At 42.5% G+C, this 12,026-nt stretch overlaps 1 long non-coding RNA gene across 1 annotated transcript; it reads right to left on the bottom strand.

Annotated features, from left to right (window-relative positions):
* Positions 1-3,518: 3,518 nt before the first annotated feature.
* LOC129637832 (uncharacterized) lies at positions 3,519-11,850 on the bottom strand. Its single transcript, XR_008707593.1, has 3 exons — positions 10,518-11,850; positions 9,517-9,584; positions 3,519-4,239 (listed from the first exon to the last, which is right to left on the bottom strand). It is a non-coding gene; the product is annotated as an uncharacterized LOC129637832 (long non-coding RNA).
* Between the last annotated feature and the right edge of the window lie 176 nt (positions 11,851-12,026).

Here is a 12,026-nt window from a genome sequence, read left to right as displayed (position 1 = left end):
GAGTCCAGTTTCTGCCGTGTAAAGTGGCGGGGGCGGGGTGGGGGTGGGGGGCGGCGGCGGCAGGGGGAGGGGTGTCAGTTGCCCTCAAGTTGGAGGAGGGTCTACTTAGCGGTCCCCACCCCATTTGGCTCCAGGAACCGGTTTTTATGTTAGACAGTTGTTCCACGGACCAGGGATGGGAGGATGCTTTTGGGGTGATTCAAGCATATTTATTATACACTTTATTGCTATTATTATTACATCAGCTCTACCTCACATCATCAAGCATTAGGTCCTGCGGACTGGGGACCCCTGGTCTACATCACAAAACCTAACTCAAACTTTGTTACTAAGGGACTTGGGTTGAGCAAAATCTGATGTTAACTTTAAAGGATATATTTATCCTTTGCCTTCAAATACCTTTCACTGGTAATATGGCCAAAGGATGGAACAAGAAGGCTAAAACGATCAACCCTCAAAGGACCTAATTCACACCCAAATAGACATTATGACAGATTAAAACAGTCTAAAATCACACTATTTTATAAACGTTAAATGCATATTCTTTAACATTTTGACAATGAAAAGGTACCTAAAGAGATTAGAAGTCTGAAAGGTAAGTGGTGTAAATAGATCAAGAGTAGTGTAACAAGGGGATATGTAACAACCCAGAAGGTCTATTGTCTACACAATAAGATGTTAGTGGCTGGTGGAATCTTGATTTGCGTAAAGCAGCTTATATAATATTTATATTTTCTTTTAGTAACAGTTCTCTAAGTTCCTATTTTAAAAGCTGAAAAATTATGGACAAAATGAAAATATACAATTTACAACTCTGTAGAGTTACAGTTTTAAGTACAGCAAACATGCTGTTGTAAGCAAAAATGCTGTGGTTAATGTGTTCTGGTCCATTCGGGGCATTTCAAGCATTCTATGTATTTAGTGTGTCACTATTAACTTATAATCAAACTTATAAAAAAAACTTTAGTGTGTCTATTAACTTACAGTCAAACTTGTTAAAAAACTTTAATATAAAATTCAAAATAACTATACACTTTAATATAATCAAACTTGTAAAAAAAAAAAACTTTAGGATAGAACAATCAAGAGTGAGGAGGCAATAAAATGCATACTTGAAGTCCTACACATTTTCTAGAGATGGGCTGCAAATTTAGCTGCGGTCTTTCCAAAAATTCACTTTGAAGTGGGAACTGGTTGCAAGATCCAGCAAGTCAGTGTGTGGGAGTAATTGTCCCCTAGTATCCACTGTCTTCCTCCTCCTCCTCTTTTTTTTTTTTTTTTCTCCCTAATGTAGACCATTTTTTAAAAGTCTTTATTGAACTTGTTACAATATTGCTTGTCTTTTTTTATGATTTGGATTTTTGGCTGGGAGGCCAATGGGATCTTAGCTCCTCAACCAGGGACTAAACCCTTACCCTCTGCATTGGAAGGCAAAGTTTAACTACTGCACTGCCAGGAAAGTCCATCCTCTCCTTTCTTTTTTAAAAACAACTGCTTAATCACATTCTCATGTAGTAGTAGGACAGTACCCCCTTTAGCAGGCAAAGAGCTAACAAGTTAAGCTTGTATTTTTTAGCCTCCTTTGCAGCAAGATGAAACCATATGCCAAAGTTTTTAACCAGTGAACAACAGTGGAAGAGATGTGAGCAACTTAGGTTCTCAAGCATGTCCTTAAGAGGAAATTGTTTAAATATTAATAACTGGTGATGCTAGGTGAAAAGTACATAGGTGTTTACTGCATTATTCTTTCAAATATTCAGAGGTTTGAAATTTTTTAATTAAAAAGATGAGATTTTAAATAAAGGAAAATTGCTAGTTTAGGGCTTTCTTGGTGGTCCAGTGGTTAAGAATCCACCTGCCAATGCAGGGGACATGAGTTTGATCCCTGCTCAGGGAAGATCCCACATGCCGCAGGGTAACTAAGCCCACGTGCTGCAACCACTGAAGCCCGAGCACCCTAGAGCCCATCCTCCACAACAAGAGAAGCCACCACAATGAGAGGCCCTCGCACCACAACTGGAGAGAAGCCCCACTCACCACAACTAGAGAAAGCCTGTGTGCAGCCATGAAGACCCAGCACAGCTAAAAATAAATAATTTTTTTTTAAAGGAAAGTTGCTTATTTTCCTCATCCTTTCTCTTGCCTTCCATCAGGTTCCTATAAACAGAATGTGGAGACAGTGGTAAGCCCTTTCAGTTACACAGGAGAGGCAAACCCTGCCGAGGTTCTTGCTACTCAAAGTGCTGTCTTGTGGTCCAGCAGTATTAGCATCACCTGGGCATACTTAAAATGCAGGCTCAGACCTTACGAGACCACAGGCAGGAAGGGGCATCTCCTGACCACAGGAACTGGCTCAGGGAAATCTGGCACTGAGCTCAACACGGATTGGTCCTCTTAAGTCTCTGCCTTCCTGGTTTCTTTTTCTCTCTTTTTGGTGTGTTTTGAGATATTTCTTCCAAGTGATCTAAGAGACCACTGGCTTTAAGATGATCATTCTCTCCTTCAATTTAGTTACTGAATGTAAATTTAAAAACAAAACATGCTTTTCAGTTCCAGATTCATTTAAAGCCATGATGCACTGGGACTTCCCAGTGGTCCAGTGGTTAAGACTCTGCCTTCGAAAATAAAGACAAAAAAAAAGAAGAAGGATCTGCCTTCCAATGCAGGGGATGAGGCTTCAATCCCTGATCGGGGACCCAAGATCCCACATGCTGTGGGGTAACTAAGCCCGAGAGCTGCAACTAGTGAGTCCACACACTCTCGAGCCCAAGCTCCACAGCAAGAGAAGCTCCCTTGCACCCCAACTAGAGAAGTCCCTGCTCAATGCCCGTGCACAAGCCAAAATAAATAAGTGATTAAACAAATAAAACTATGATGCATTCTCTTGGATCACAACCTTCCTGACACCCAGGAAAATAGCTGGGTTTCCAAAACCAGACTTTCCAGGTAGACCTCAGAAACATTTTTCCAGGATCCTAGAAACAGAGCATGAACAAGCCACTTCATGGCAAGTTCTACAGACAGACAGCTTGTTGACCAGCATCTGCTTTGCCTGAGAGGACACGGGACTATCCTTGGAGCACTCCTAGGAGAGGAGAAAGGCTCCAGGAGACTGGCTTGAGGTGAAGTGGATTGTTCTGACTCATGGTTCTGATGGGTTTATTAACATTTGCATGGATCACACAGAAATCCACTGCACTTCTTCACACTAACAATGAAAGAGAGAGCAAAATTTAAAAATCCCTTTTGAAACTGCCCCCCCCCCCCCAAAAAAAATTTAGGAATAAACCTGACTAAGGAGGTAAAAGGCTTAGATGTTGAGAACTATAAAATGATAAAAGGAAATTGAAGATTATTTAAATAAGTGGAAAGAGATCCCATGCTCTTGGATTAGAAGAATTAATGTTAAAATGCTCGTGCTACTCAAAGCAATCTATGGATTTAATGTGATCCCTATTATTTAATTAACTGTGATATTTTTCACAAAATTAGAAAAAGTAATCCTAAAATTTATATGGAACCATAAAAGACCCCAAATTACCAAAGCAACCCTGGGGGAAAAGAACAAAGCTGGAGGCATAATCCTTCCAGCAACAGTAATCAAAACAGTGTAGTATTTGCACAAAAACAGACATATGGATCAATGGAACAGAACAGAAAGCTCAGAAATAAACTACATAACTATGGTCTATTAATCTTCAACACAGGGGCAAGAATATACAAGAGAAAAAACAGTCTCTTCAGGAAGTGGTGTTGGGAAAGTTAGACAGCGGCATGTATATCAATGAAGTTAGAACACACCTTTACACTATACACAAAGATAAACTCAAAATGGCTTAAAGACTTAAATATAAGACACAAAACTCCTAGACGAGATCATAGGCAAAACATTCCCTGACATACATCGTAGCAATATTTTCTTAGGCCAGTCTCCCAAGGCAATAGAAATAGAAGCAAAAATAAAAAACAAATGGGACCTAATCAAGCTTACATGTTTTTGCACAGCAAAGGAAACCATAAACAAAATGAAAAGACAACTAGGAGAAAATATTTTTAAATTATGTGACTGACAAGGTCTTAATTTCGAAAAATTTACAAACAGGGACTTCCCTGGTGGTCCAGTGACTAAGACTCCATGTTCCCAATGCAGGGGGCGCAGGTTCCATCCCTGGTCAGGGAACTAGATCCTGCATGCCACAACTGAAGACCCCGCATGCCACAACTAAGTCCAAGCACAGCCTTAAAAAAAAAAAAATTAAATATACAAACAGCTCATACAACTCAAGCCACAACTAAGTCCCAGCACAGCCTAAATAATTTTTTTAAAATAAACAAACAGCTCATACAACTCAACAACAACAAAAAAACCCAATCAAATGGGGAGAAGATCTAAATAGACATTTCTCCAAATACGACATACAGACAGCCAATAGGCCCATGAAAAGATGCTCAACTCTGCTAATTATTAGAGAAATGCAAATCAAACCTACAAGGTACAATCTCACACAGGTCAAAATGACCCTCATTAAAAAATCTACAAATAAAAAGCCAGCAATTGCACTTCTAGGCATATACCTAGAGAAAACCGTACTTCGACAAGATATATGCACCCGAATGTTCATTGCAGCACTATTTACAATTGCCAGGACATGAAAGCAACCTAAATGTTCATCAACAAAGGAATGGATAGAACTTCCCTAGCTGTCCACTGGTTAAGAATTGGCCTGCCAATGCAGGGGACATGGGTTTGATCCCTGATCCGGGAAGATTCCCATTCCATGGAGCAACTAAGCCCATGTGCCACAACCACTGAGCCTGCGAGCTGCAACTCGTGTGCCTGTGAGCTGCAACTACTGAAGCCCACGCAGCTGGAGCCTGTGCTCTGCAACGAGAGAAGCCACTGCAATGAGAATCCCGTGCTCTGTGACGAAGAGTAGACCCTGATCACTGCACCTAGAGAAAGCCTGTGCAGAGGCAATGAAGACCCAGCACCAAAAGTAAATAAAAATAAATAAAATTTAAAAACCAGAGGAATGGATAAAGAAGATGTGTACCAAATATACATCGGATTATTATTCAGCCATAAAAAGGAATGAAATTGGGTCATCTGTAGAGATGTGAATGGACCTAGAGATTGTCATACAGAGTGAAGTAAGTCAGAAAGAGACAAATAGAATATATTAATGTATATATATAATCTAGAAAAATGATACAGATGATCTTATTTGCAAAACAGAAATAGAGGCATAGATGTAGAAAATAAATGTATGGACACCAAGGGGGATGGGAGGATAGGATGAATTGGGAGATTGGGATTGCCATATATACACTACTGATACTGTGTATAAAATAGATAACTAATAAGAACACTGTATAGCTCAGGGAATTCTACTCAGTACTCTGTGGGTGACCTAAATGGAAAACAATGCCAAAAAAGAGGGGATATATGTATATATGTATAGTTGATTCACTTTGCTGTGCAGTAGAAACTAACAACACTGTAACGCAGTCATACTCGAATTAATTAAAAAAGAAAAGACACATGCAGCTCAATGTTCACTGCAGCACTGTGTACAATAGCCAAGACATGGAAGCAACCTAAATGTCCATCAACAGACCAACAAGGACCTACTGTATAGCACAGGAAACTCTACTCAGTATTTTGTAATAACCTATGTGGGTAAAGAACCTGAAAAAGATTCAATATATGTATAACTCAATCACTGTGATGTAAACCTGAAATTAATTAACACAACATTGTAAATCACAAAACTACACAATTTGAAGTCTTTTTAATTGTCGTTGTTCAGTTGCTAAGTCCTGTCCAACTCTGGACTGCAGCACACCAGGCTTCCCTGTCCTTCACCCCGGAATTTGCTCTGATTCATGTCCACTGAGTCAGTGATGCTATCTAACCACATCATCCTCTGCTTCCCCCTTCTCCTTTTGCCTTCAATCTTTCCAAGCATCAGGGTCTTCTCAAGTGAGCCGGCTGTTCACCTCAAGCAGCCAAATAACAACCGTTGGAGAGGGTGCATAGAAAAGCAGAACCTCCTACAATGTTGGTAGGAATGTAAATTATGCAGCCACTATGGAGAACAATATGGAGGCGCCTTAGAAAACTAAAAATAGAGTTGTCATATGATCAAGCAATCCTAGTCTTGGGCATGTATTACCAAAGGAGAAAGGGAGTGGTGGAGGAATAAATTAAGAGTCTGGGATTAGCAAATACAAACTACTGTATATAAAATAAATAAACAACAAGGTCCTACTGTATACCACTTGGAAATATATTCAGTATTCTGTAATAAACCACAATGAAAAGAGAAAAATCCATAAAATAGATCTACATGGGCAAACAATCTCTCTAGAGAATTTCTGGTGATCTAGTGACTGGGACTTGGTGATTAGGATCAATCCTTGGTCTGGGAACTAGGATTCCACAAGCTGGGTGGCATGCCCAAAAAACAACTACCACTACCACAACAAAAAACCAACAAAGACGCCCCCACAACTCTCTGGATACATGTAAGTGTAAAGAACCAAAGACTTTATCACATTTGTATTTTAAAATAAGTGAAGGGGGAAAATTTGCATGGATCAAAGACAGTACAACCAGGAATCAAGTAAGTTGCTTCCAAAAAAAAATTCCTTTGGCTGAAAAATGATGCAAGTGTACACTTGGATGACAAAGGATGATACTGATTTCTGCAATTAAAACTGAGACAGAGTCACTTAGAGAAGACTCTACACATGGACATCACCAGATGGTCAACACCGAAATCAGATTGATTATATTCTTTGCAGCCAAAGATGGAGAAGCTCTATACAGTCAACAAAAACAAGACCAGGAGCTGACTGTGGCTCAGATCATGAACTCCTTATTGCCAAATTCAGACTTAAATTGAAGAAAGTAGGGAAAACCACTAGACCATTCAGGTATGACCTAAATCAAATCCCTTATGATTATACAGTGGAAGTGAGAAATAGATTTAAGGGACCAGATCTGATAGATAGACGCCTGATGAACTATGGACGGAAGTTCGTGACATTGTACAGGGACAGGGATCAAGACCATCCCCATGGAAAAGAAATGCAAAAAAACAAAATGGCTGTCTGGGGAAGCCTTACAAATAGCTGTGAAAAGAAGAGAAGTGAAAAGCAAAGGGGCAAAGGAAAGATATAAGCATCTGAATGCAGAGTTCCAAAGAATAGCAAGAGATAAGAAAGCCTTCCTCAGCGATCAATGCAAATAGAGGAAAACAACAGAATGGGAAAGACTAGAGATCTCGTCAAGAAAATTAGAGCTACCAAGGGGACATTTCATGCAAAGATGGGCTCGATAAAGGACAGAAATGGTATGGACCTAACAGAAGCAGAAGATATTAAGAAGAGGTGGCAAGAATACACAGAAGGACTATACAAAAAAGATCTTCATGACCCAGATAATCACGATGATGTGCTCACTCATCTAGAGCCAGACATCCTGGAATGTGAAGTCAAGTGGGCCTTAGAAAGCATCACTACAAACAAAGCTAGTGGAGGTGATGGAATTCCAGTTGAGCTATTCCAAATCCTGAAAGATGATGCTGTGAAAGTGCTGCACTCAATCTGCCAGCAAATTTGGAAAACTCAGCAGTGGCCACAGGACTCGAAAAGGTCAGTTTTCATTCCAATCCCAAAGAAAGGCAATGCCAAACAATGCTCAAACTACCACACAATTGTACTCATCTCACATGGTAGTAAAGTAATGCTCAAAATTCTCCAAGCCAGGCTTCAGCAATATGTGAACTGTGAAATTCCTGATGTTCAAGCTGGTTTTAGAAAAGGCAGAGGAACCAGAGATCAAATTGCCAACATCCGCTGGATCATGGAAAAAGCAAGAGAATTCCAGAAAAACATCTATTTCTGCTTTATTGACTATGCCAAAGCCTTTGACTGTGTGGATCACAATAAACTGAGGAAAATTCTTTAAGAGATGGGAATACGAGACCACCTGACCTGCCTCTTGAGAAATCTGTATGCAGGTCAGGAAGCAACAGTTAGAACTGGACATGGAACAACAGACTGGTTCCAAATAGGAAAAGGAGTACATCAAGGCTGTACATTATCACCCTGCTTATTTAACTTATATGCAGAGTACATCATGAGAAATGCTGGACTGGAAGAAACACAAGCTGGAATCAAGATTGCCGGGAGAAATATCAATAACCTCAGATATGCAGATGACACCACCCTTATGGCAAAAAGTGAAGAGGAACTCAAAAGCCTCTTGATGAAGGTGAAAGTGGAGAGTGAAAAAGTTGGCTTAAAGCTCAACATTCAGAAAACTAAGATCATGGCATCTGGTCCCATCACTTCATGGGAAATAGATGGGGAAACAGTGGAAACAGTGTCAGACTTTATTTTTTGGGGCTCCAAAATCACTACAGACGGTAACTGCAGCCATGAAATTAAAAGACGCTTACTCCTTGGAAGGAAAGTTATGTCCAACCTAGATAGCATATTCAAAAGCAGAGACATTACTTTGCCAACAAAGCTCCGTCTAGTCAAGGCTATGGTTTTTCCTGTGGTCATGTATGGATGTGAGAGTTGGACTGTGAAGAAGGCTGAGCGCCGAAGAATTGATGCTTTTGAACTGTGGTGTTGGAGAAGACTCTTGAGAGTCCCTTGGACTGCAAGGAGATCCAACCAGTCCATTCTGAAGGAGATCAGCCCTGGGATTTCTTTGGAGGGAATGATGCTAAAGCTGAAACTCCAGCACTTTGGCCATCTCATGGGAAGAGTTGACTTACTGGAAAAGACCCTGATGCTGGGAGGTATTGGGGGCAGGAGGAGAAGGGGACGCCAGAGGATGAGATGGCTGGATGGCATCACTGACTCGATGGACGTGAGTGTGGGTGAACTCCGGGAGTTGGTGATGGACAGGGAGGCCTGGCTTGCTGCGATTCATGGGGTCACAAAGAGTCGGACACGACTGAGCGACTGAACAGAACTGAACTGAGAGTCACTTAGCCTGGACTAACACAGGACAGTATATTGGAAGGATCTGATTCTCCATTTTTCTGTCAATGTACCCTGAGACTGGGCTTACCCATCAGACTCACAGAAGAGTGAGGTTTAAACCAAATTCTGGCTTAGTTTCTGATAGTTAAGAGTTACTGAAATGCTCCTACTCCTGCTCCAGACACCTCTTCTCTTAGTGTTCCTGGGACACTAGATTGATAACCAGAAACTTGGTAAGCAGGTTATAAGAGGAAGGGAAACAGTCTTTAAAAAAAAATAATAATAATAATATTTATTTAACCTGAGGCCCCTGCTTTGGGAGTGTGGAGTCTTAACCAGGGGACCACCAGGGAAGTCCCTCAATACATTTTTAATTATGATGGCATTTCATGCACAACTTGTATACAATGTATACAAGTTGTATGTATACAAGTTGTATGCACTATATACATTGTATAAATGTATACAAGTTGTATACATTGTATAAATGTATCACATTTTAAAACTTACATTGGATACATTTCCCCATGTTATCAAAAACTTCTATATAGCATCTTAATTGGCTGCAATGTTTCCTCCTGCAAAAGAGGAAAAATACTTAGAAATTAAGTCATTTCCAATTTTTCTTGACTGTAATTCTTCAATGAACATCTTCATGTCTTCCCATCCACGTCCATTCATCTTTTTCCATTTTCAACATATCTCCATGGCCCTTACTGCCAGCTGTCTCCAGAATCTGCTTCCTCCCTCTGTCACTTGTGCTTTTTAGCTGGGTGTGGGCTGCCAGAGTACTACTAGCTTCCCTGCCTCCTTTGAGCTGGGTGCGGTTATGTGACCTCCTGACTAAGATCTAGAGACTGGAATGTGAACAGAAGAGAGAGGTGCATCCTCCCAAGAAAATATATTGAGACATACTCAGAATTTTCTAAGAAGATAATACAATCCGTGTTTTTGCAAACACCTTTGTAAACTGAAAACTTCTTTGAAACTGCCCTCTGAAGAGAGATATTCTGAGCTTTTATCACCCGGGGAAGGCAAACCTGTATTGATATACAGGCCAAAAGGTCACAAGCAATTAGTGCAGAGCTGCGGAAGGAGCTCAAATTTCTAATACCAAACCCCTACAGCTACGGCACCCAGTGCCAGTAAAGAGGATATATGTGGTAATGGGGCAAATCGACTGTGAAGTATTAGGTGGCCTATCATGTCCCTCGAAGCAATCGGATGGCTGTACTGCCGCCTGAGGCCCGTTGTGGCTCTGAGCTCAATCTGGGTCGGTTGGGGTGCATTCCCCGGGCACAATGCCCCTAGAATACTTCGGACATATTAGCAATCCCGCCTATGCCGACCTGAACTCTGCCCACGCAGATGATACCTCATTTACATTCCACCGCCTCGCCGTCCACCCAAGACACAGGTCAAGATTAGAACCCGTACTCCTGGCCACTCAGAGACCTCACCCCTGCTCGACCGAAGTTTAGGACCCATGGGACAATGCCGGCCAAACCTACATTTCAGTACCGATACTCTTCGGGTACCGGATTCTCCTCATCGGCTTGCTCTGCTTCTTCCTTGAAACATTACGCCCCTCCCTCCGTGGTCAAGCTAACGTTCCACTTCCTCAGGTCGGCAGGTAGGGAGCTCACAGAGGAGACCCAGGTAGCGGAACCGGAAATGCTTGGGAAAACCGAGGGAAAACTATATCTCCCAGAATGCCCGGTGAGCCTCAGATCTTCTGTTAAGGCGCCCGATTGGTCGATATTCAAAAGGGACTATCCCCTCTGAGATCACGCTGGCCAATCACAGGGCAGAGCTGCGGAAAAGCACGAGGGTGGACCGCTTCTCCCGGCTTTCTCTGCATGTGTAGCGTAAGGGAGAGTAGGAGCTTAGTAGTGCCCCGGCTCCTGGTCTCTAGTCTCAGCTGAGCGTCGCTTTTTGTTGCTTTTGCAGGCTTCCTGAGATTTTTAGTCTCGAAGCCCTAGGCGGGCCCGACCAGCCCGGGAGTCTGCCTTTCCGAGGCTGCGCCCGGGAGAGGAGTTATCGCCTCAGGTCTTAAAGGGTTCGGGGAAGCGAGGGGGTGCGTGGAGGAGCTCGACAGCCGAATTGGCCCCTCCAAGGACTATTCTCTCCCCTCCCTTATCTGCCCCGAGGTCCCTGTGGCGACTGGAAGAAAGCACTACCACCACCCCACCCTCCCCCCAAGATGGCATCCACACACCCTACAACCGAGGCCCACGTGAGACCAGGTCCCCTTCTCTTGGTCCAAGGTCTGGTCGCTCCTTTCTGGCCTCCGCCTGGCCGCTTGTAGAAGAGGGTTAGGCATGCTGGTCGTGATGCGAGGGCTCCTGAGCCCCGTGAGCCCTTTCACCAAGCTGTCTGTTCCTACCTAAGGCAGAAGAAATGGCTAATTAGAACCGGCCTTTTAGGACCTCCAACTGGGAACAGGGCCCATAGGAGACTACATAAGAGTACCTCCGAGTATTTCTGAAATGCTGCTCAAACTTAAACAGTTTTCTAAGATTCATTCCACACCTGTTGAATGAACAGAAACAAACAGAAACCCCAGGTGATCTTAATCACACCAGAATTCTATAGATTTATAGAACTGGTGAACTTAGCGAAGGAGAAATAGGCCTGGATATAACTGCGCTTAACAATGAGTGTCAGGAGGAAGAAGGAGAGGGACCAGCAAAGGGAAAGATATTGAGAGAATCCTAGACCTCGTGTTCGCTTTGTGATTCTTCCCGGGCTGCTCACTCATCTCCTTTCTCTTATAGCAAGGGTCCCCAACTTCCAGAATCTAATGTCTAATGCCTGATGATCTGAGGTGGAGCTGATATAATAATAGATGTAGCTGCTGCTGCTAAGCCGCTTCAGTCGTGTCTGACTCTGTGCGACCCCACAGACAGCAGCCCACCAGGCTCCCCCATCCCTGGGATTCTCCAGGCAAGAACACTGGAGTGGGTTGCCATTGCCTTCTCCAATGCATGAAAGTAAAAAGTGAAAGTGAAGTCGCTCAG

This window comes from Bubalus kerabau, chromosome 23 (assembly GCF_029407905.1).
Source record: "Bubalus kerabau isolate K-KA32 ecotype Philippines breed swamp buffalo chromosome 23, PCC_UOA_SB_1v2, whole genome shotgun sequence".
In the NCBI taxonomy this organism is placed as follows: Eukaryota; Metazoa; Chordata; class Mammalia; order Artiodactyla; family Bovidae; genus Bubalus; species Bubalus kerabau.
Note: the sequence above shows the minus strand (reverse complement) of the source record. Positions and strands in the feature narration are given on the sequence as shown.